The 22,527-nt window shown below is 39.5% G+C and overlaps 1 protein-coding gene and 1 long non-coding RNA gene across 3 annotated transcripts in view; one reads left to right on the forward strand and one right to left on the reverse strand.

The window, feature by feature from the left end:
• The window catches only part of SPIDR (scaffold protein involved in DNA repair), a 200,835-nt gene that overhangs the window by 93,800 nt on the left and 84,508 nt on the right, over positions 1 to 22,527 (forward strand). The window lies entirely within an intron of this gene.
• Positions 986 to 10,139, reverse strand: LOC127461972 (uncharacterized). The gene is made up of 2 exons (XR_007900246.1): positions 7,227 to 10,139; positions 986 to 6,217 (listed from the first exon to the last, which is right to left on the reverse strand). It is a non-coding gene; the product is annotated as an uncharacterized LOC127461972 (long non-coding RNA).

The raw sequence follows: 22,527 nt of genomic DNA on the forward strand, positions 1-22,527 counted from the left end.
TGGCATGAGGTTGGCCAGAGGGCAGACACTTGTTTGATCTCTTGGTAACAAGTCCCTACATTAGGAGAAAACCCAAACCTGTTTTATTTCTTAATTTGCCACAAATGGAGTGAGAAGCTGAGGAACTGAGAGTTTTGTAGTAATTTGAATCTTCATGCTTAGGACTTCAGCTGGACAGACAGTATAACCCTAACAGCTGATTAATTGCAATTAATATTGAAAGGGATGCAACTGTCTTGCTTAGTGTTTCCAGACTTGTATTTTTTCAGTGTGGTCAGTCAACATTGGGAGATTTATGTTTATTATGTAAATATTTGCGGGGAAATTGATATATGTGAATACTTTACTACCACCAGTCATATGCCTTAGCTACTCGGGATGAGTTTTGGCTTCCTTTGTATTCCTTAGAAAATTATGATTAAACTAATATCCACACATCAGGGTTTTGTTGGTTTTGGAGTGATGAAATTATGTATTTTATACTTCTTGTTAAATAATTAGAGACATGTGAAACGGGAAAGTGTTTCATGCAGTGCTCTTTATTCATATCCTCTAGAAATGAAGGGTTTTCTATACTCTTTTTTTTTTATCTTCCCAAGGGACCATCCTGCTCCCTTGGCATGGTGGCATCAGGAAACTCAGTTTTATCATGGATCTGATAACAGCTACTGGGATTTCTTTTACTCTTCACTGTCTTTGATAGGGTTATTTACTAAAATACAAAGAGATACTTTTTTTTTTCCAGGCAGAACATATTATAGAATTTTAAAAATGTATGTCCCAAAAGTATCAGACTAACTGGGCTAAACATACTGAAAGGAGTAAACTAAACTTGAGGACTGCAACTCCACCAAGAATCTCTTGTATAAGTTTTGCTAACAGGTAGTTCAAGAGTAGAATATAAAAAAATGCCAGTAATTGTTAATGTGTTCTGATAAATGAAATTAGAGAGTTGCAGAGTTGAAATGCTTCTGTTATGTGTTAGAAGATAGATCCTGTATGAAAAGAGAAACTGAGAAGATCCATGTTCCAGAGCCGTGTTGGATGCAGGCTGCCTGCCTGGGTATCATGTCATGTCTCTTGTGAATGTCTCAGGAGTGAAAAAACAACTGTCCTGCAGCAGCGTGTCCCTGTTTTCCTTGGCACCCTCCTGCCGCCTGCCTTCGAGTGAACAAATTAGAAGTAAAAGGAAAGAATCGTAAAAGTCAGCGTCTCAGCTGCTTCAAGCCTACTGGGGGCCTGAAGTTTATCCAAAGCAGAGACTCCTGTTAAAGGGCAGGGAGAAGGGGTATGTGGAGCGGCTCTGGAGCAGCATGAACCACGGCAGGGCACCTGGCCAGGGCACCGTAGCCCCATCCCAGGTTTATTCTATCTCCGTGTTCGTGGGGGGAGCAAGAAAACCCCAGAGCAGGCACGAGGCAGGCGGCTGGACCAGGCCTGGGCTTTCCGGGCCCGGCCGCGGTGGGAGGAGGAGGAGTAGGAATGCTGCCGCCCTGACGTCAGGAGCTGCTCCTGGGAATGTTTTGCATTCCTCTTCCTGGCAGTGGTCAGGTGGCTTCCAGCAAGAAGGAAGGAACAGCCGCTTCCAAAAAGAAAAAAAAAAGGGGGGGGGGGGAGGGGGGAGAGCCTACGGAGGAAAAGAACACTTTATAATAAAAGTATTGTGGGGGAGGCACTTTTATTAAAAGCCAGATTGGGAATTAGAACCAGATGTTCTGCATTCGAAAGCTGCACGAATGTTAAACGCGTTTATTAATGACTGTGATGGCTGAGGTATTTGGCTGTCTGCCTCGCTTTAATCTCATTGCTCCGTATTTAAAAACAGTCGAGAAAAACATTTTTTTGTACCCAACTTTAGGCAGCTTCCTTTATACAAATGTTCATTTAAAAAAAAAAAAAAGAAGACAAGATTTTTCTGGGAGAATAGCCACATATATTAAAGCAAGAAACAAGCGGGAAAACGTCAACATTTGTCTTGTTCTGTTAGTTTTAACATACGTGTTGTGCTGAAAATTAATGTCCTTAAATTGGGTTTCCTTCTTGATTTGTGGTTGTTGGATAACACATATGATGTAAGCTGGAGAGGTCAGAACATGCAATTACTGATGTTCACCAAGTACTTCCTATTCCCTTAACTCTCCCTCTTTAATGTCCCTGTCAGAGCATGTGTTTAAAGCAAAACAAGAGTGGATGCTCAGTCCAAGGCGGGTAATGTAGGAATTGCATTCACCACAGGCAGTACTTGTGAAATAACTGCTTTACATCCTTCCATGGACCTGAGAGCATGTTATATCTCCATTTCAAGAGCAGTATCTCCACCTTGGTGGTTGCACACATTTGAGACTATTGAGCACCAAGAGCTTCTGTGGGGACTTCAAGGGTTGGATTTGATGATCTCAGAGGTCCTTTCCAACCCAGCTGATTCTATGATTCTGTGATTCTGGTTTGTGCCCCGGTGGGGATGAGATACTCAACACCACCATAGCCTGTACAGGCAGAGGCAGATTTGGGGTGTCCCCCAGACAGGCATGGGATCTGTCTCCCATTGTGACACAGTGTTGTATGTGGTTTGTAAGATTTTCTGTGGGAAGCAAGGACTGTTGGAGGGAGAGATGGAGCTGTGTTCATGTGTCCTTTCAATTAGCAACCCATGACTTCTTCATCCTCTTGAGAGTGGAAAGAATCACTTTCTCTGTAAGCACTGGAGAACCCCCTCTTTACCTGGAGGGGCATGGCTGTTTTGAATTAATGCAGACTTCTTTGGGCAGGAGACAGATCCTGCCTGTGGCTGTTGGAGTGGAGCTGCCTCTATATTCTGGGAGAGCCCATACCATTAAAATTGCACCAGAGAAACTTGTCAGTGCCTTTGTCCAACGTTAATTTTTTAAAAAAATTAAATCTTATACTTCCTGTTCTTTGAAACTGCACATAGTTGTAGTTGGGTGCCAACTGAGGAGGTACTGAATTTATTCCCAGGCAGTGTATTCGGTGGTGGTGTGGGAAGCTGGTGGGACGGGGAACGTTTGGTAGTTTTGGTGAAATTTTCTTGAGCTGTGTCCCCACCTCAGGTGAGGTCCATGACCACCCGTCCGTTTCCTGGTACCAGCTAAAGTGAACAGGCAGCTTCCTGCTACAGGGTGGATGCTCTGCTGAGGAATTTCCAGAAATGCTGAGAAGTGCTGACTCACAGCTTACGGCCTGTCTGGGCTGAGGGGAGGTTTTCAAGTCCTTGGCTGAAGCCAGCAAAAAATGTTGCTGTAATGTACTGTTTTATTTTTAGCAAGGGGGGAGGCTGTGTTGCTTAGGATGAAATGCTTGTGAGTGCTTTCAAAATGACAGACAGTTTTAATATTTTTTTTCTTTTCTATTTTTAGAACTTGGAAAACAGGTTGTTTTGCTAAAATACAGACACTTCTCTGTTTCCTCAGTAAAGGGGTTGTTGTAAAGGAGCCTTAAGGAGTTCATGCAGGAAGGCTTTTACCACCACTGCAGTTCAAAATGTCCTTCAGGGCAGGAGATACTGAAGTATTTGAGACTGAAACCCAGTTGGCACTTACTTGCTTGTATTTCTCACTTATACTGAGGTGGGACTGCAGCTGCAATTGTTGGAGCTGAAATGTAGCCAGGTATTTGATTGCTGGTATTAGGAGATCGTTGTAAAAGCTTGATGCTTTGGTTTTGTCCTCTCTTGTTTTAGCAGTCACTTCACAAGTAATTCTCTGTGTATTTTTGGTTTTTTTCTTTCTGAACAGAAAATGCCCTATACTGCTTTCTGCTAATGTCTGTCAGAAATAAGATTGAGGGAGAAGTCATTTCAAGCTGTACCACCTCTCAAAATACAATTTTAGTGATCAGATTGTAGAGGCAAAGGGGCAAAGTTCTTCCTCTCCCCCTCCCCCCCCATTCAGTACATTTTTTTAACATCATCTTGGGCGTATGTATTGTTTTTCTGTTGAACAAGCAGTGAGCACTTTGGGATGATCTCCCAGAGAGTATCACTAGTGAGATACAAGTTTGTAAAAACTTTATTACTCTTGCTTATAATTTCTAAAATTTACTGTTCTTCATTCACGGCTCTGTACCTCTGCCTGTAGAGCTGTTTGCAGCCCTTTTTTACAGCTTACTAGAGAACTATGACTCTATGAATGATCTGCAGACTGCTCCTAACCACAACGAATAATTCTTTAACCTGTAGCATAAATAAGCACATTTTGCAAATACAAAAAAAAAAAAAAAAAAAAGAAACCCACACATCTTGCAACAACCCTGCAGCATCTGGCTTAAGAAGATCTGGTGCACAACTTCCCTGAGAAAGTACATTTCCCTTTTGTAGGTGAATCATTTTTAACTGCTCTCCTCAGTTTTTGCCCTGTGACGTTACATATCCAACAGGGTCCTCATCCAATGACAACAAAGAGGAAAAGGGTAATTCTGTGCAGGAAGTACAGGAACATAGGACAAGACTGTTTCCACGATGTGCAGTGAACTCATTTATTAGCTCACCACTGTGAAAAAGTCCCAGTCTTAGTCATTTTAATGTAAATACGATGAGGGCGCATGAGCTGCTGGTGATTTTTGCGGGCAGATATAATAGTAGGCTGCACATCTATCACAAAATTTCACAATACAATGCACTTTTAGTAATGACTCTAACCTCACCAGCTACCCACCTTCAAGAGAAAGCTGTTCTCCTACCCATATCTGCCAGTTCCCTCCAGGATTTTATAGCAGCTGCATAATCTCTTAAAAGAGTTGTGTCCTGGCACCCACCACTATATTGGGAAAATAATATAGGCCACACATTATTTCTAGCCACCTGTCAGTAAATTCAGGATAAGAGCCATGAACTAACAGCCTTGCTTGTGACCCCTTTTAGATAGATGTGTCATCCGACCTGGGTAGACATGCCTCAACTAGATTGCCTGACTTCAGATAACCCATTCTACAATCCTCAGCTGCTTGTCCCTTTTCTAGTTTGGATGAGGCACAGAATGTACCTTTTTGTGAAGATTCTGTCCCCAAACTTTTAAAAAAAGTCAATTATGCCTGAACGTTGTCCAGCTTTCCAGGGAACATCTTGGTACAACATGTATCAATGTAGTAAGAACATCTCATTTTACAGTCAGCTTTTTGTAATTGAATCTGCCCTAGTAGAATCCAGGAGTCCTTTCTAGTAATATCATACTAAACGGTCTGGTTCCTGTCTTTAATACAGACATGCCCTGCAAAGAGCTTTCTGCTTGTGGCAGTGTAAGCTTGTGCCTTCTCAGATAACTTGGTCTCCTCATGCTACCTGTTCTTGCATAGCTTTCTGATCTCTCCACTATTTGATATGTTTTGCTGCTAGTTGCACTACAGTCTTGGTAGCTGTGTGAAATCTCAGCAATTCACGTCTATGCTTCAGTTGAAATACTACTTTTTGTTATTGTATGATTGTCTTAAATAATTTTTACTTTTGATCCTGAGCAATTTCTTCTTACACCCTTCTTGTGACTTCACTTAGGGTCATCATGACAACCCAATTCTTTGTGATTTTAGTGGGTGCCCAAAAAGAGCAAGAAAGCCAGTTTAATGATAAACCTTGAGTAGTCAGCTACTCATTATCATCACTTGTGTGATAGCATTCTCATTAATTATCTTTTACTCTGTTTATCCATTAGTCTGTGTTGGAGTTCAGAACAACTCAGCTCAAGAACTGCACTGCATGTTACTTTACTGTTTACTGGATAGGGTGGATCATATATTGATTTCTATGTAAAGATGAGATTACGGTGGTAAAAAATAAGAGATTTTAAAAATCAGTGATCAGAATTTGAGTATCCTAAGTAGTGCCATTAAGTCAATCAATTGTTTTAGTAAAGACTAGAGGAACCATTTGTGAGAAATTTTAAAGAATATGCAGACCAGACACAAGTATGTGTGTGTCTGAATATATGAAATTTCATGGGTGTAGACTGATACTTATAAGCAGTTTGAAACAGTGAATAGAAATAAGTCACATTTTGTTTAAACCAGTAAATAATCCAGGGAGACTGAGGATAGAAGGAAAGAACAAGTGGTTAAGAAAAAAATAGCTTACCATTATTTCATGAGGGTCTCCAGGTGTCTCAACCTCATCTCAACTCCTGGTAAGCCTCTTCAGTCATCTTTTCAGTTCTCCTGGTTTTTAAGTCTTGTCTCTGAGTTTTAATCTTTTTCCAGTATTTTCTTTTGATTACTGTAATGATTCCATGGTATGATCAAAATTAGAAGCTGTGTCAAACTATCATTTAAAACTTTACCTAAATCAAGGTTTGCCTCTTGCAAAGTAGCAAGGAGTTGAATGTGATGTCACACTGCTTTGGGATGTGTGATATGGCCCCAGTAATCAATATGTCAAAAAAATGAGTATATATACAGCTGTCGAGAAGACCTGTGCCAGCATTGCTGGTTGTAGGCTAAGGGCTTCATTATTAATAAATATTCACACCAAACTCTGATCATCCTTGTGCCTGAGCACTGCTGCATACTGTGAACAGCATAGTTTAGTGATTTCCTTCTTGTGGCATTGATTCCATTGTCTGTTTCAAAACATCTGTGCTGCTGTACAGCTGGGAAAATTTGTCTGTCTTTCTGCCTTCATGGTCTTCCACTCTAATATGTCTTTCTGAAGTAAAGAAGCTATCAAAGGATGCGGGTGGAATTGTGTGTATAGAAGACAAACTTTCCAAGGAACAGGAACATGGTTTTGACACAAAGATGTCTGTACTAGCAAGTAATGTGATGTGGTAGGAGCACTTTGTGGAGTAAAAGTTGGTGTGGGAGATTTGGTCCTGCTCTGTGCATTGTGGGCTTTTACTCAAGACAGGCTGTAGTCTGCTCATGGTGGACTAAATGCCTTTTAGTAGTTAGAACGCGTCTTCAGGTTTAGTTTTGTATGAAAAGAATCCATTGTGTGAGCTCAGAAAGCTGCTCTACAATCCAAACCAAAGCTCAGGAAAGCTGGAGAGGTTTACCACAAAAGCACACCACTGATCTGAACTGCAGAACTGGTGTGGACACACCCATGAATGACCAGACATCAGACCAATCCATCTTTCTCAGTTTGGCTTGCTTTGAGAATTCCTGTTGTCATACATATACACAGATGCACACTTGTAAACGGATAAAACCCAGACAATAAGCTGCCTTTTAAACACTAAGGAGAAGAAAGAAAAAAAAAAGATGGATGTTAGGCTTTTAAATACCTGGGTGTTGCTCTGCGTAGCCATTGTTGCAGCTGTCAAAGTTCTAGACCTTGTCCGACTGCATCCTTTCTCTGTTAGTCTTTAAAACTGTGCTAAAATGCTAATATTGTTTCCTTGTAGCTGGTATGTATTAACTTGAAAATAGGTGTTTTCATTCCCATGGCTACCCTGGAAATCTCTTGACAACTTTTACCGTACCATATACTTGATGGTACAGCAAACAGATACTTGGAATGATAAGTAGGGAAACTAGTCTTAAACACTGTAACTTTATATAGAGGAACAGGTTCCAAGTTGACCATGACATGGACGCATTAAAAAAACTTGTATATGTGAACTAAGGAATGTAAGATGGTGATCCTTTACCTCATTGCTGTAAATTGAGAATTCCTGGTTCCTTCAGGCTTAATTTTGGTGAAGTGATAGAATAGACTTATCACATAGATAGAAGAAAGTGCACACACCACAGCAATTGCAGACTGTTGATCTCCCCAGCATACAGCTCGAGTGCTGAGGTTTGCTTCCAGGAGAAGTAAGCAGGCTCGTGTATAGTTTTATATTGCTCCTCTACAGGACCAGGTTAGAGCTGGGAAGTATAAGCAGGCCAGAGCAACAGATCAGTCAGACCCAGTCAGGTTTGGACAACTTTTAGCACACTGTTACAGCTTGCTCCTTTGAATAGAAGCAGCAAATGACCAACCTGTGAACAGCAGGGTTTTTACAAATATTTGTTGTATACAAATGAAAAACTGAGCTGTGAATATGTATTTCAATATGTAATTGCCTGGAGACAGGGTTGCAGTAAGATTAGGTAATAAAAACTGAGCTGGAAAACAATTGGTGTAGCATACGGAATGGATGGTTGCTTTACAAATTTTTCCCTTTCTTGTTTTCCTCTCTCCTTAGAGAATGTACATTGCATCGAGGACAGAGAAACAGAAAGTCTTGACAACTTCTAGTATGCCAGAGACTTTGTTCTGCTCAGTGAGGAGGGGTGCAGTTCCCAAGAAAGATGTCAAATGCAATAACTGATGTTCTTCCTTCATGTGATGGATACCATCTGTATTTAGAAACATCTGAGCTTGTGCTTGAATAGAAGTCACGTAGCATTTTTATTGGTATAGTAGAGAACTTGAGTGTTTTTATTCATGATACTTGAGGCTTTACTCCCAGACATAGTTTACAAATGCGTGACATTCCTTTTACGTTTCGAAGTGAAAAGTGAGCCAGGGTGAGCAGGAAGGACATTCCGTAGCTCAGTGAATCTTTTAGCAGTTTTTCATTGTGTCATATTTGTTTTTATAGAAGCAACTTCAAACTACGGCACTATGAGCAGCAAGTTAGTTTTTGTCTTATATAAAAACAAACATGATTAGAATCTCCTCATCTGTAAGGTATTCATAGAGTCCATTATTGTCAGGATATACAACTTTCCTCTTTTGATAGCCCTTCCTCAGACTTGTCAAAATATATTATCTTCAAAACAAACAGTGTTATTAGTTTTTACTTCCTTCTTAGCATCCTGTATTTCCCTAACAGTGAAACACTAGTAACCTCATTTGAAATAATCTGTGTTTGTATCCCTGTCTCTTACAACTGAGATGTGACTCCAATAATTCTGCTATGTAGCAAGTTACTTCCTATCTTCATCATGTAATATGTCTTCGTGTATTTTTATTTCCCTTTGTTTCAGAATATAAACACGAGCAAATATTATCTTGATTAATTCTCTCCCTGCCCTCTATCTCCTCTTTCCCGTCTCCCTGTTTTGAGAAAGAATAAGAAAATGCAAGTTTATTCTTTTCCAGCCAAGGAAAATACTTCCTCACTAGTTCCTATGAGGGAAGAATATCCCCTTGGTCTTAAACATGCTTATTTTGTTTTGTTTTGTTTTAACCTGCATGGAAATTATTGCTGTCTGAATTGATACACCTTTCCTGTAAACTCTCTGAACTGGTAACGAAGAGTTAGTGGCCTGGAGCAAAGATTTTGGGCAATAACCTCAAATTTCTCAAAAATATAACATTGCAAATGGAAAATTCCATGGCCTAGCAAGTATTTGAAAAAATTTTTAAGATACTGTTAACCTGATTTTGGAGTTGAGAAGGAAGATGCCAGCCAGCCTGGATACCTAACTGTGACAGCACAGAGGCAGAATGTTTTTTTAGGCAATCCTATATTTAAGTGCATGAAATCTCAACTCTGCTAAAGCCCTCCTGGTTTCACAGTTTGTCCAGGGACAGAGTAGGATCATATGCTGTGACCTCGAATTCTGCCACTATGTAGTAGTGCATGTCATACAGCTGGCTGTATGCCAGTCATGTGGTCAAAATCTCATCCCTTTCTCTGCTGACTCTTGACACACACTCGAATGTCTTGTAGTATAAGGGAGAATCATAATCAAAGACTACTAGATGAGGAAAAACAGACTTTGTTTTTGAAATACTCTTTATATTCTTGATTTCATTTGGCTTATGCCACAGGCTTCCCATAAAATCTCCAGCAAGCTATCCATTGTGAGCCTTAATTTGGCATATAAAACAATGAAAATAACAGTGATTTTTAGTTTCACTGGAATATTAGTAAATAAAATTTATGTTAGTAAATCGCTGGCCTGGGCTTGAGGGAAGGCCGGAAAGGTAGGGAGAAAGTCCGCTCTTCTTGAAGAGTTTGGATGAGCTGTGTCAGAAGCTGCTGTAGTTCCCAGGACCAGCAACACATTGAGAAAGACCTAAAGATGCTTCTGGCTGCTCCTTTATGAGCAGTCAGCTCCTCTCTCTAGAGGCATGTGCAGACTTGTCCTTAGGATATACTTGTTCATGTGGAATGTGAGAACATAGAACACATCTAAATTTATTTCCCACCAACTACTCAGAGAAATTTGCTCTGTATTTAAGAGGAAAGAGAACTTCAGCTCAGACCAAGTAATTTGTCCATGTTATAAGCAGCTAAAGAGATACTAATTAAGGAAAAGGTAGGTGGAACATAAAGAAAATTGTAATTAAGCATGTACAGTCTGTGTCAAATGGGATCCATTTTAACCCAGAAAATGAATATACTGTGAACTTTGAGATATTTTAATATATAAGTTTGTGTTTTACTGACTAATGTTCCCTTCATTTTCTTCCTCTAATATTTTCTGAGTATGTACAGTTAACCATATTTTTACCAAAATGTTCAGTGTAAGAGCCCAATATTTAAGACCATACATAATATTTAGAATATTACAGCATGAAATCATCATAACAAACCAAAGCAAATAGCTCTTAAGCAATTTTGGAAGCTTCTCTAACAGGAAAGCCTTTCTTGTGGGAGAATAGCTTTAATAGCGAAGTGTGAAAAATGAATGAGGGGATAGCCCAGCCTTGGTTTTGAGAGGTTTCCTGGTAAAGTGGTGGTGGAAAACGTTTTTCCTGGAGGAGGATGTATGCAGTTCTGCTGTGTTTGCTTGAAAGTACTGAATCCAGTCATTGTGCCTGTATTTTGGCTTCTTTCCCATTGTGAAAGTACAGCACAATCTCCTGCCTGCTACTCCCTGTGAGCTCGATATCCTCATTAAAGATCAGGGAAAATAAAGGGGAAAACCCAAAGAGGTCAGTGAGTTCATTTACACACCATGCCAGGGCCAACACATGATTCAACATGTGATACAATAGTGAGCCTTTTTGGTGAGCTCGCTAAAGGCATTGAGAGGCATTTCAAACTGCAGAGATACAAGACTGCAATTTCTTATTCACAAGCAAGAGTGAAAGTGCTTTACGACTCCATTACATAATGTAAATAACTTGTTTTGCATTTAGTTAAACAGAGAGCTGTGACAGTATTTGATATTTATTGTTGTGTTCCTGTTTCTTGTTATTACTGTTAATGCCCAAAGTCTTTGATACATGTTATCATTCCTGTCTTTATGATCTGTGTTCCTGGGAGTCTACTGTCTAGCTGATAATTTAACTAGGTGGAAAGGCCAATGAGAAGCACCTAAAATGAGCTACATTGATGTTCATCTTGTACTGTGACATCTGCTTGCACACTTTTTTTTTTTTTTTCCAATTGAAGCTGGATTCTTTTATGGTGCTTTTTAGCTCCATTCTTGAGCAAAGAGCCCTGGCTGCTGCCTGGAGGGGTGGGGTATGTGTTCTTGCCATTTTGCCTGTGCCATCTCCAGCACACATCACACTCTTCTGGAAGCAGTTTCCATTCACCAGCTCTGCATTAGTAGTTCCCTGGATGAGCAGACTGAACCAGCTCACACACAAGTAGGGAGCAGGTCTAGGCCCTCCCTCCCCTTTTTAGGGTTAACCAGACCATAGATAGACCATCTAGCTGAATAGTCATCTAGCCTTCTGCTTTTATCTGAGAAGTTTTTTTCTGGAAGGGGTTTCAAGAAAGCATTTGTATCTTGTTTGCTGAATTTATTTACATCCATTTGACTGAAAGTTGCCTGTAACCTGTTACAACTGTATACTCTGCTAGGTAGTGGAGTACTAACCTCTTAACACAGCTTAACATCAGCCAAACCAAAACAGAAAGCCTTGTTATAAAATATGTTAGCAGTGTAGCAGACTTATACTTATGAAGACTGTAGCTTATAGTACACCCTTTTGAAGAATAAATTGATTTAGAATAAATTGTGTACTTATACTGATGTAACTATGCCTATATAGTGAAATATGGTGTTTGTAACCAAACTGGTAAGGACAAAAAAGTTCATGTTGACAGATAAAAGGTTGAAAGGCATGCATGAACACAGGCTTCTCTACAAGTATACCAGCCCTCAATGTAGACATAGCACACATAGCGTGTTTGAGGGACTTCTGTAGAAAGAATCTAGTTTTGTTTGGGTTGAGGGAAGATGTAACTGAGAGGAGAAAATGAGCATATGACACATAATGGGAAAAAGTTCCCATTTGCAAATTTGGTGAAGCAAGGTAGTTCCTAACTTTTCTGTCCTCAAAATTTTTTATCTTCAAGGATACCTTCATGGGACATACATCATTAAAATTATTGTTTCTAGGTAAGAAGTCTCTGTAATTTCCTGAACAAAAATTAAATCCCAGGTCTTGCGTGGTTGCACATAGCTATTGTACTGTCCAGTCTATGCTCAGGTGGTTTTGTGTGGTTTTGGTGGTTCTTCACATGCCTGGTTAATTTTTAGTATCAGTTCTTTTTTAACTTTAATCATATATGAGAAGGGAAAGAGTGAAAATTCAAAGTAAATTAAGTGTGTTCTCTTTTTCACATGTTATTAGTTACTCTGAACACTAATCAGTTTTATGTATGCTTTAAGAAACTCCATCTCCTGAGGCTTTTCAAGGAGCTGTGAGACTTCCTCTGCTTGGACTCAAGCGAAAATACGAGACGTGTTTATTATGATCTCAGTTGTTCCTTAAAGGTCAGAGCACCAGTTTAATTTATGACTCAGCACTCTAGTTACTAGAGTCTAGGTAAAGTGGGGACTGTAAATAATTTTCACCACTGTTTCTTAATTTGGAAGCGATGTGTTCTTTTTCCACACAAAAAAATGCTTGATTTCTTCCAAAGTGTTAAAATTTCGTTGAAGAAATTATAAATTTCTCACTTTGTGACAACTAAGTAAAGACTAAAGGCATTCAATCATCGCTTGTTTTTTTTTTTTTTTGTGGCCATATACTTCTAAATAAGTGCTTTAGGAGGTTATAGTCCAAAAGATGGATTTTGTTTCTGGTTGTTGGAAAGCTGAATTTTTTATCTTGAGTTTGAGAAACTGTATCTGAGTTTAAGTAGAAACAAAAACGTATCGCAAAGATCATGATTTAGAAGGAAAGGTTTAATCACAGAACAGTGAAATATAGTTTAAAAAAGAGCCTGCATAGGCTGATCACAGAATCTTGGAATTTTTGTTTGTTCTATGGTTACCATTTTACCATTAAAGCAAATCGTCATCACATTTCTGGGAATCTTGCGTGATCAAGGATTATAACACTGTTTGTATTCATTTTTCATTGACATTTTTAAAAGCAAATACTTATCAGTTAGATGATTAAAAGTTCCTGTTGCCTGCTACCAACCAAGCACATGCCTAGCAATTTTTGCTCTTACTGGATTTTTCACTGTTACCGTGAAAGCTGCTGCTGTCCTTAATATCTTTGTTTTGAACAAAACTGGTGGCTGGATGACAGTGAAATGAAGGAGAAGTAGCTTTAAACCATTGTAGTTGACCCAATGCCAAGTAAAGATAAACCTTTCTGATTTACAAAGTGTTGCATTTTAGCTTGGGTTGCTCTCTCAGGAGTTATGTCTGAAAAAAAAGTAAAATACAGAGTATATGCTCAGCTTAGTTTTAAATACAAAAGCTCAGAACTGGCACTTGTCAAAGCTCATTTTGGCCCAGGCAAACAAGCCTTTCTGAGGGGGAAAAAAAAGAAACTGAAAGCCTTACCAACTGTAGCAATCCTAATAGGGGCTAATATGTGCCAACCTCAGTGTCAAGGCTGCTTGCTCAGAAAGAGGTGGGGGTTTGCCCGGTCCTGATGCTTCTGGCTGATGGTTTTGGGAAGCCAGGCTCTTTTTTTTCCAGGACAGAAACCCCTCTTGCGACATAGCACTTTCCTATTCTCCCTTGAACACTTGAACTCTGGGATAGAGGCATGCTATGTTGCTCATGAGGTTTACAATGCCATGGTTTGACCTTGAAGGCAACTTGAGAAAAATCTGTCCTTGTGTCTTTTCTCCAAGACTTAAAGCATCTTTTCACTTAGTAAGTCCTTCTGTTAGGAAGCTGATGGAAGGGTTTGTGTAAAAAAACCTGTCAGTAGCCCAAACTGAAACACTTGCAATATGGAGCTACTTGAATGATTTCACTGTTCTTTTTTTCCTTACACTACTGAGGGAAGAATTTTTTTTTACTTTTGTTTCATGACCCAAATGTTTTGGAGTTTTTTCAGCACTTAGTGAGCACTTGGCTTCAAAGAAACATCAAATACTACTAGATGTGTAAATCAATTCAAATGATAACTCTATGCTCTGCTCTCAGACCTTTTAAAAATGTAAAAATAAGGCATTTTTTAATATCATATATTTTGTAGTTGTCTCACTGCCTGATACTGGAGCTTGAGGCACTGTGTTATGATGAATTATTGTCTTATATCTTTGTGTGAAAGCTTAGAAGGATACCCTTTACTCCCCTGTTCCACTGGAATTGAGTGATAGATTTTATTTTGCCTGCCCTAGATCACTGGTTTGAGGAGCAGTCTGAAACTTGCTTTGTTTTCCTTGCAACCTCTCCCTTGGGCTGTCATGTCCTTTTGTGCTTTATTTATTGCCAATTTGTTTGATTAGATTAAGAAAGGATTAAGGGATCCAGTACCCTTAGCAAAAGGCAACCTGTTGTTTAGAAATGTGTAAATGTAGTGTAATTATTTCTTAATTCCTTACGTTTCATAAAAAAGGGGATTCTTCAGCAGGTAAACCCTGAGAGGTTTTTTGAAAATCAAATTAAGGTAATTTACTGACTCAAACGTGTATGCCAAAGATGAGGAATATCACCCACAAAGCTCAGGTTTTAGTTGATACGAAGAACTTCAGGTACTTTGATCTCCTTACAATCCAGATAATACACCTTGTCAGTCCACACTGATTTCTAACCATTTCTGGATTCCCATAGTAAAAAGAGGCTTTGTCTCTACTTGGACAGTTTAGAATTTACCATTAATTTGTAGTTCAGCTCTCTACATTAGCAGTGATAAGGGATATAATAAGAAGAAGATTCATCTTTTATTCAAAAAATTAGTGACTAAAGGCCCTTATCACCCATTTTTCTTCTGTCTCTCCCATTAGCAGAGCTATACTAGTGGCATTCTGGGTAAAGAACCATACTAAAAGCTTAGTCAAAAAAAAAAAAGGTATCACCTGCCTGCAAGGAGGCTTACTTGGCGTCCTTGCATTAGGGGGTTTTTGGTTTCACAAATTAAAAAACTCTTTAAAACAGAAGAGTAAATGTGATTTGGTTAGACATTGAGATGACATACTGTGTGTGTGCACTCGCTTTAGAAGAGCGACTCAGTGAGGAGCAGAACCATTTTGTGCAAGTCCTATCAGTTTCAATTTTATAATTTTTTACTATTTGAAACTTAGCATCTTGATTTCTAGATTTCTTGTAATCTGTTTGTCCTGCTTTTCATGTGAAAGAGAAGATGAGGAGCATTTCTCTGAACAGGATGGTCTTCTTACACTTTTGTAAAGCATTAGTAGTAGAATGTTTCACCTACTTTATTCTTTCATGTTTTGGCAGGCATTATTTTTCTTCTTTTTTTCTTTTTCTGGCTTTGTTGCCTATACTGCATATTGTGATTAGGACTGTTTATTTGTATCATACCTCACAGGTCTGTAGCTGGCTAGTTCTGAGCTGGCTACCTGCAAGAAGCTGTCTGTGCAAACAGCAAACATCAGGGCTTTGCTTACATGTCTCTGCCAGGCTGGTGTCAAAACACTGCTATCAGAAATGACGCCAATTCTGTGGCAAAGGTTTCTGTTGTCTTTTTTTTTGGTTTGTTTTTTTTTTTAAACCTAAGCCCCTGAACATGGTCTGCTAAGAAACCATCAAGCTGTCACCATGATCACTCACATTTTTCCACAGAGTAAATATCTACAGCTTCTCTGTTGACCACAAGGCACTTGAAATGAGTTGCTGAAAGATTCCGCGTACTGCCCTGATCTTCCTTATAATGAGCACTCCTTTAAAGAAGAGAAAATGTAAATCCTTGCTGTAAAAGAACTGAAATTAACTCTGCATAAATGGTGAATGACATATGCTAATGTGAGATTAGGCAGAACAGTTTGAGAAAAGTATTAAGATTGCAATGTTATTTTGTGCTACCTTACTTTGACTCTTGCTGGCTTGCAATTGGGACCGTTTAGTGCTTCAGTTTTGATGGGAACTACATTTCATTAGGAGAACAATGATGGAAACAGCTGTTGCATGCACAGGCAGTTCCTGGCTGTCTATTGCAACTGCAAAGGAACAAGTTGCAATTAGCATAAGCCTTGAAGAGCCTGTTTCCTTTGGAAGTTGCCTTTTGAATGTATCCATTAGTGTAGGGAGTTTTAAGGAAATAAAGAGTATGGGGTAGAGGATGATACATTAGAGGATTTCACTGGGAGTCAGGCACTGTGACACCTCAGGCCAAGATCCATGATACACCCTTGCCTCAGCTAGTCCAACCTTCTCCAACCGTTCCCACTTGATCCTGCTCCCGCTCTATGGCACACCTCATTTCTGCCAGCCTGACACTGATGGGGCTCTGCCATGACCTGGATCTGACCAAGGGGGGTGCTCCAGCTATAGGTTGGAAGGAGGTTCTTTCTTTTTTCGAAGGCAGGGAGTTTTATTTACTTTGTTTTTCCAAGCTGGATGAGTCCTTGATCTGATCTGCTCCTCAAACCCACAGAGACGTCAGACTAAATGAGGGGTGGAGGCAAACATGACTTGAGAATATTGTGAAGCCAGAGGTTCCTTTTCTGTGTTCCTTTAGACAAATGACCACCCTCTCTACCTTCAATTCTCATTTCATGAGGTAAAGGGAAAAACACTTTAATTAAAGCAGGAATTATAAGACACCTGTCAATTAATATTATTTTGTAAACTTTTTTGGACAGGACTCTAAAATTTCATTGCTTTCCAGGTAGCTTACCACCTGCACTCTTAGACATAATGCTACCCTTGCTGGCTTTCCAGTTGTTATGCCATTAGCTCATTCTTGTTCTAAGGCTAAGTGTCCAGAAAAATGTTCTGTTGGTTCAGCAAATCTGTGTTTAGCTGAGAGGTTCAGAGAATTCACTGACGTTCTGCTTTCTGTTTTGAACCTACACTAAGCATGCTTGCCCTCTTAAAGTCTGCGGGAGTAGTTTAAAACAACCTCATGTTCCCTGATTTTCTGTGGCATATCAGCTACAGTGGAGCAGTAACACAAGGGAGCAAAAAAACACAAAAAATTTGTTCAATAGCATAAGACACAAGTTTTTGGACTTAAATTAGCCATTACCTTTTTAAAACATTGTTGCAAAGTGAATGTTTGCAATACAAGATCATTGCACTTAAGTTCCAGAGCGGCACCTCAGCATTTTTAGTTCCAGTGAGTAAAGTGAGAGCATTGGAACTCATAAGTGTTTTCAGTACTAAATGGGAAAGTCTTTCTTTCAGTTTAGCTTTACCTCGATTTCCTTATACACTTCCTTCGTCTGATAGGGGCCAATACACCCACATATGTCTACCAAAAATCAACAAAGCAATGAACTGGTGAAGGTGTTTCTCTCAAAGGCTGGAAAGGAAGGATTGCTGTCGCCAAGATACACCAATACTAACAGGCTCATGGAGCCATATAAATGTGTAGTTAATGAAACGTGAAACTTTATGCTTAACATTTGACAACAATGTCTCTGGTGGGTGTTTTGGTAGACTTTTGTTGAAAACAGGCATTTTAGATCTGCGTGGTTGGTTTCGACATGGAGGAAAGAGTTGGCAAAGTGTCTGGGCAATTAAGACTCTTGCTGTGTGAATAATACATAGCATAGGTGATAGTTTGATAAAGGTGGAGTTACAAGTTCTCCTTAAGCTGTATACTGGGCTCTTAAATACTAAAGTATGACTTATGTGGTACTCAGGGTAACTTTGCCTTTGATGTATCTGGCCGAAGAATTAGACTTAACCCCTTCCTTGGGACTTACCTCCTCGCTGTGTTGAGCAGGCTCAAGAGAGAACACTACAAAGAGCACAGGGAGGCCATTGGAAAAGCACTGTGTTTTGGTTTGTGCCTGCAAATCTTTCCCAACAGTTACTTCTGTGAAAGCTGCAGCTACAAAGATTTCTGAACAAGTATTGCCAATTGCTTTTCTTCTTTGTTGTGTTGTAATGACATGTACTTAAATAATTTCCCCTCAGTTCAAGAATCACCTACCCTTGTGTTGAACACTGAGAATCTGGAACCAACCCCAAGGTGTAACAGGCAACTTTATTTTCTTCTAAGTTTCACTGATACAAATATAGTAGGATCAAAAATTAAGAGAAGTTGCAGAATCAGTCATAACGCAAATTCTGAACTTCTGATTTTTGTCAGACAAAAATGTAAAGAAACCTCTAGTTCATGGTATTCAGTAGCATTCCTGAAAACAGCTGAGGGAAGACCCTGCAAGTAAATGAGGGCAAAAACGTAATAAACCAAGCACTCTCCTATTTGTCATCAGCTGGCACAAGACTTAACTGTGTTTGGGTTTCCTTTTTGCATTGGAGCAACTGTATTGTGTATAGGCATATAAAAATCCCTGAAGATAGCTATGACTCTAAGATTTAGATTTTATTGCACTGTATTAGTTTTGGTTTGTGAAGTAGTAATTTCATGGCTGATTTGTATTTTGTTTATAAAGTAAAAATAAATAATTTTGATTTTATTTCGTAGGCACCAAATAGCTCAAACCTAAATCTTGCCAGCATGACTGATTAACCTTGTAATAGCATCTTTGAGATATTAATGTATGCACTACCTTATCTTGTGTTTTATCTGACCTTTATCTGTTGATTTTAATATCCTTTGTGGTTGCTAGTGACGTGTTTTTGTTGTAGACAGGGAGAGATTTTGGCTCCTGTTTATTTCTCTGGTTTATCCTTATTCACTCTGTTCTGTCCTCGCAAAAAAATAACTGCATTAAGCAGAAAAAAACAAGATAATAAGCTGTAGCCCAGAAGGACAATAGGAGTCATGTCTGCTTGAAGTGTTCAGTGAAGTACATTCTGCGAGCCGTATGTACAGTTACCAGTCTAATGTGGATTGAGAGTGGAAAAAAAGGAATTGATCATCCTGAACAAATGCAGAAGAATTTTTACCCCTTCACAGCATAATTTACTCATAATTTCCAGCATGATTTATCTCATTGAGTTATGTAAATTATTTATATAGAGTAAAGTTTGGCCACTGCATGTGCTTGCAGCGTGATATCATCTTGCAGTGCTTGAGTGCTGGTGATCAATATCACTAAACCAGTAGAGAACTAATCAGAAAATAAATTTAAAAAAAGATGATGGGAGAGAAGAGTATGACTTTTTGTCATACGATTGCATTGAATTGGCTCAGCAGGATCAAGTATATCCCAGAGTAGCAGAGAGCCAAAAGGCAGAAAGGAAGCAAATGATGGGTTTTGGCTGCAGCAAGTGTGTCCATGCTGTGGATCGTCACTCGCCACCACCTGCTCCAAAGGTGGTAAACACCTGCTTGTTCCGGCTGTCATGCTGGAGACCATTGCCCCATGCCAGCAGAGAGTGGAGATGAATGTGTGAAAGTCCTTCATGTACGTTAGTGTGAAATCTGAGAGCCAAGTGGAAGCTGATGATTTAAATCAGGTCGTGATAACCTGGCTGCCTTTGCACCTGAAAGAATTAGAGCTCTGCCGTAGGGGTGGTAAGGTCCTGGCAGCACCCAGTGCTGAGCAGCTATGAGAGGCAGCTATCTTGTTCAGCTGCTGCAGCTGGGTCTAGAACAGAATGAACTGCACACCATGTGCTCCTGGATGTGTTACAGTTCTTGGCTATATGACCATGGCTGTACCCTTGCTACATCTGCTGTGCTCTTCGCTTCTTTGGAATCGCTTGGGCTCTTCCTGCATGGGGCTGTGCTGAACACCTGTGTTATTCCCATTTGTGCAACCGTTTGTCAGTTTTTCTCCTAGAGTTCAGAAGATATGTGGGAGAACATGCAGTGCAATTCTTTGGTGTGATACCATTCTAGTTCCTCAGTGGGTGTTTTCCTTGAAGCATGCTATCTGATTTGGTGTTTGGGGATGTGGAAAAACTTGTGTAGTTTCTCTGTGACTGATTTAGTTCCATTTTCATGCAATTTTACAACAGTGTTTTCATGGTTGAAAAGAAAAAGAAAGCAGAAATAGGAATAGAGTTCTCTTCCCTTAACTGTTTCTCTATCCACAAAAGTAGGTGATGAGAAGATCTCCCTCTTCCCAGCATCAGGGAGATAGAGATGGGAAATATCTCCCTCTTGGGCAAGAGGTACATTTATTTACAGGAGGCAGGGAGCAGTTAATAGTAGGATTTCATTATGATTTTTCACAACCTAGTGAAGCCTCCTGTGATGTGATGATGGAGTTTGCAATGCCAAGAGCAGTGGGTGCTTTGAGAACCACCTCAGAACTCATCTCTCCTACTTTGGCAAGGGGATTGCTGGGTTACAGATTGCCTCTATGCTGTGCTGGTCCTGCTTGAGCAGCCTGGCAGGCAGTGTACAACTTGAGGCACCTGTGGTATGGCTGTGCAAGGATGGACCTGTTATCCTTCTGTAGGAAATGGGGAGAAGGAAGTTGGCATTTCTGGAGTGTGTCTCCTCTTCTCTTAAGGCCATCAAATGAACCTCATTCTGAAGTTTGTTTCTGTTCATCAGCTGAAAAGATCATCTAGAGGACCAGTTTATAAAGTTAGCTAGGTAAATCTCAGTCTTAAATGTCTGATAATTGTTTTAGGCTTTGAATGTCTCCAGCTATTTGCTGATATCTTAGTGTCTAATGTAATACTTTACATTTCCCTGCAGACTCTACCCATCCATGTGACCTAGTATATCTTAAATGTTTACTTTTATGAGTATAATGTAGCTGAAGTGAGCAGCAAACATTCTTGCTCTGTACCTAGTACATGTGCTGTATTTTATTTTAAATATACAAATAAATAACTATTTTCATAAGCAACCATTTTCTCTGTTGGGGCAAATGACTTGGGTGAGCAAGGCTTATGAGATTTGGAAAGACTGTTGCTTTGCTTATATTGCCTCTTTCTGTTTAGAGGTGCACTCAGATTCAAGGTATTGTAGCTATGGTGAAAGAAAGGGCGAATTATAATCCAAAATACTCAACAGGATGACTGTCATCTTGTCCTGCTGACATGTAGTAGATGTGCTGCAGATCACTTTATCTTGTGAATGTGAGGTTAGCAAATTCTCCTTAGTACCCAGCCTGAAGAGTTGGCAAACCATAGAATGAACTTTTTAACGTAAGCATTTTTTGTTTGGATGCAATGATTATAATTTGTTCTCTTGAAGAATCATATTCATGTTACATCCTGCTCTTAGTGAAGCTCATGGCAGTTGCAATTTCGCAATTTGTCAAAATTTGCGTTCTTTATGAACTTTGGTTTTGCTGACAAATTAAATTCTAAATTAAAACAAAGAATCATGTTTACACTCTTTTGCTGCCAGGATCCTTCCCCAAAGATGTTTAGCCTCAGCATAAAGTTGTCAGGAAAGACTCATATCCTTTTTTTTATAGGAGGTGTTTTAATGAGCCACCTGAAGGCAAAGAGTAAGCAAAATTACTTCCTTTTTTCCATTAGGATTATCACTTAGGGCAAGTGTTTTCAAACAAACAGAAGTCTCCTGCTATGTTTACAGTTTGGGAGGAGGGCATTCGCAGGTACTGGTTTTTCCATGTGTAACTTTTATATCCCATTTCTGTGAAGTTGTGAAAAGCATAGAGATATTTCCGTGGCATAAAACAAACACATGTGTATATGCCAGTAGATATAATTGCTTTTATCAAATACTGTGTGCCCCATAGCAAGCTTAATCTGGCAGCAAGGAGCACTGGAAGTAAAACTAACTGAATTCCTTTTCAAGGTAAATAGGTGAGGTTAAGGGACATAACAAGGGAATTTATTTATTTGCTTGTTTTAAATGGTAATAATTATTTCAAAAAACTATCTGAAGAATGCACTGGCCTGTGGAATATTTTCCATATTGAGAATGAGATACCATGGCTACACATAGCTGTGGTCCTTACCCTGCAGGTCTTTGTCTGACTGCATTTCCCATGTACAGGTTTCCCACGTGTGTATCGGGATAGAGCCGATTTACATCCTTTGACTGGGGAACCAGACAGTGCTCATAGGTCTCAGTGTCGAAACCCTTTTTGTCATCCAAGGGTGACTCTGTGTTCTTTCTGGAAGTGCCATCCCTTTCCTGGCTCACATGGGAAGAGTGTGAAGATTTCAGTGCTCAGGGGGATCTTGAATGGGACCATGAGCTCTCAACCACAGAGTCTGGTTTTGTGGCCGTGCCTCTTCAGCTGGCACTTAATCATAACACTATTAATCTTAACTCTGCCTTTGAGTTCCGGCACCACGGGGTGATGTTTGCTCATTGTTGGAATACTGAGAGACAGCAAAACAGCTGGCAAGAATGTTTCTGGGAAGAAAGAAAAAAAAAAGCGAGAACAAAACAAAAAGATGAAGGTCATATTCAATACTGAGTCTGTGTTTAGATGGATTTTTTTTTTTTAT

The sequence above is a fragment of the Manacus candei genome, unplaced genomic scaffold, assembly GCF_025592945.1.
Source record: "Manacus candei isolate 608988 ecotype Guabito, Panama unplaced genomic scaffold, ASM2559294v1 h1tg000008l, whole genome shotgun sequence".
Lineage (NCBI taxonomy): Eukaryota > Metazoa > Chordata > Aves > Passeriformes > Pipridae > Manacus > Manacus candei.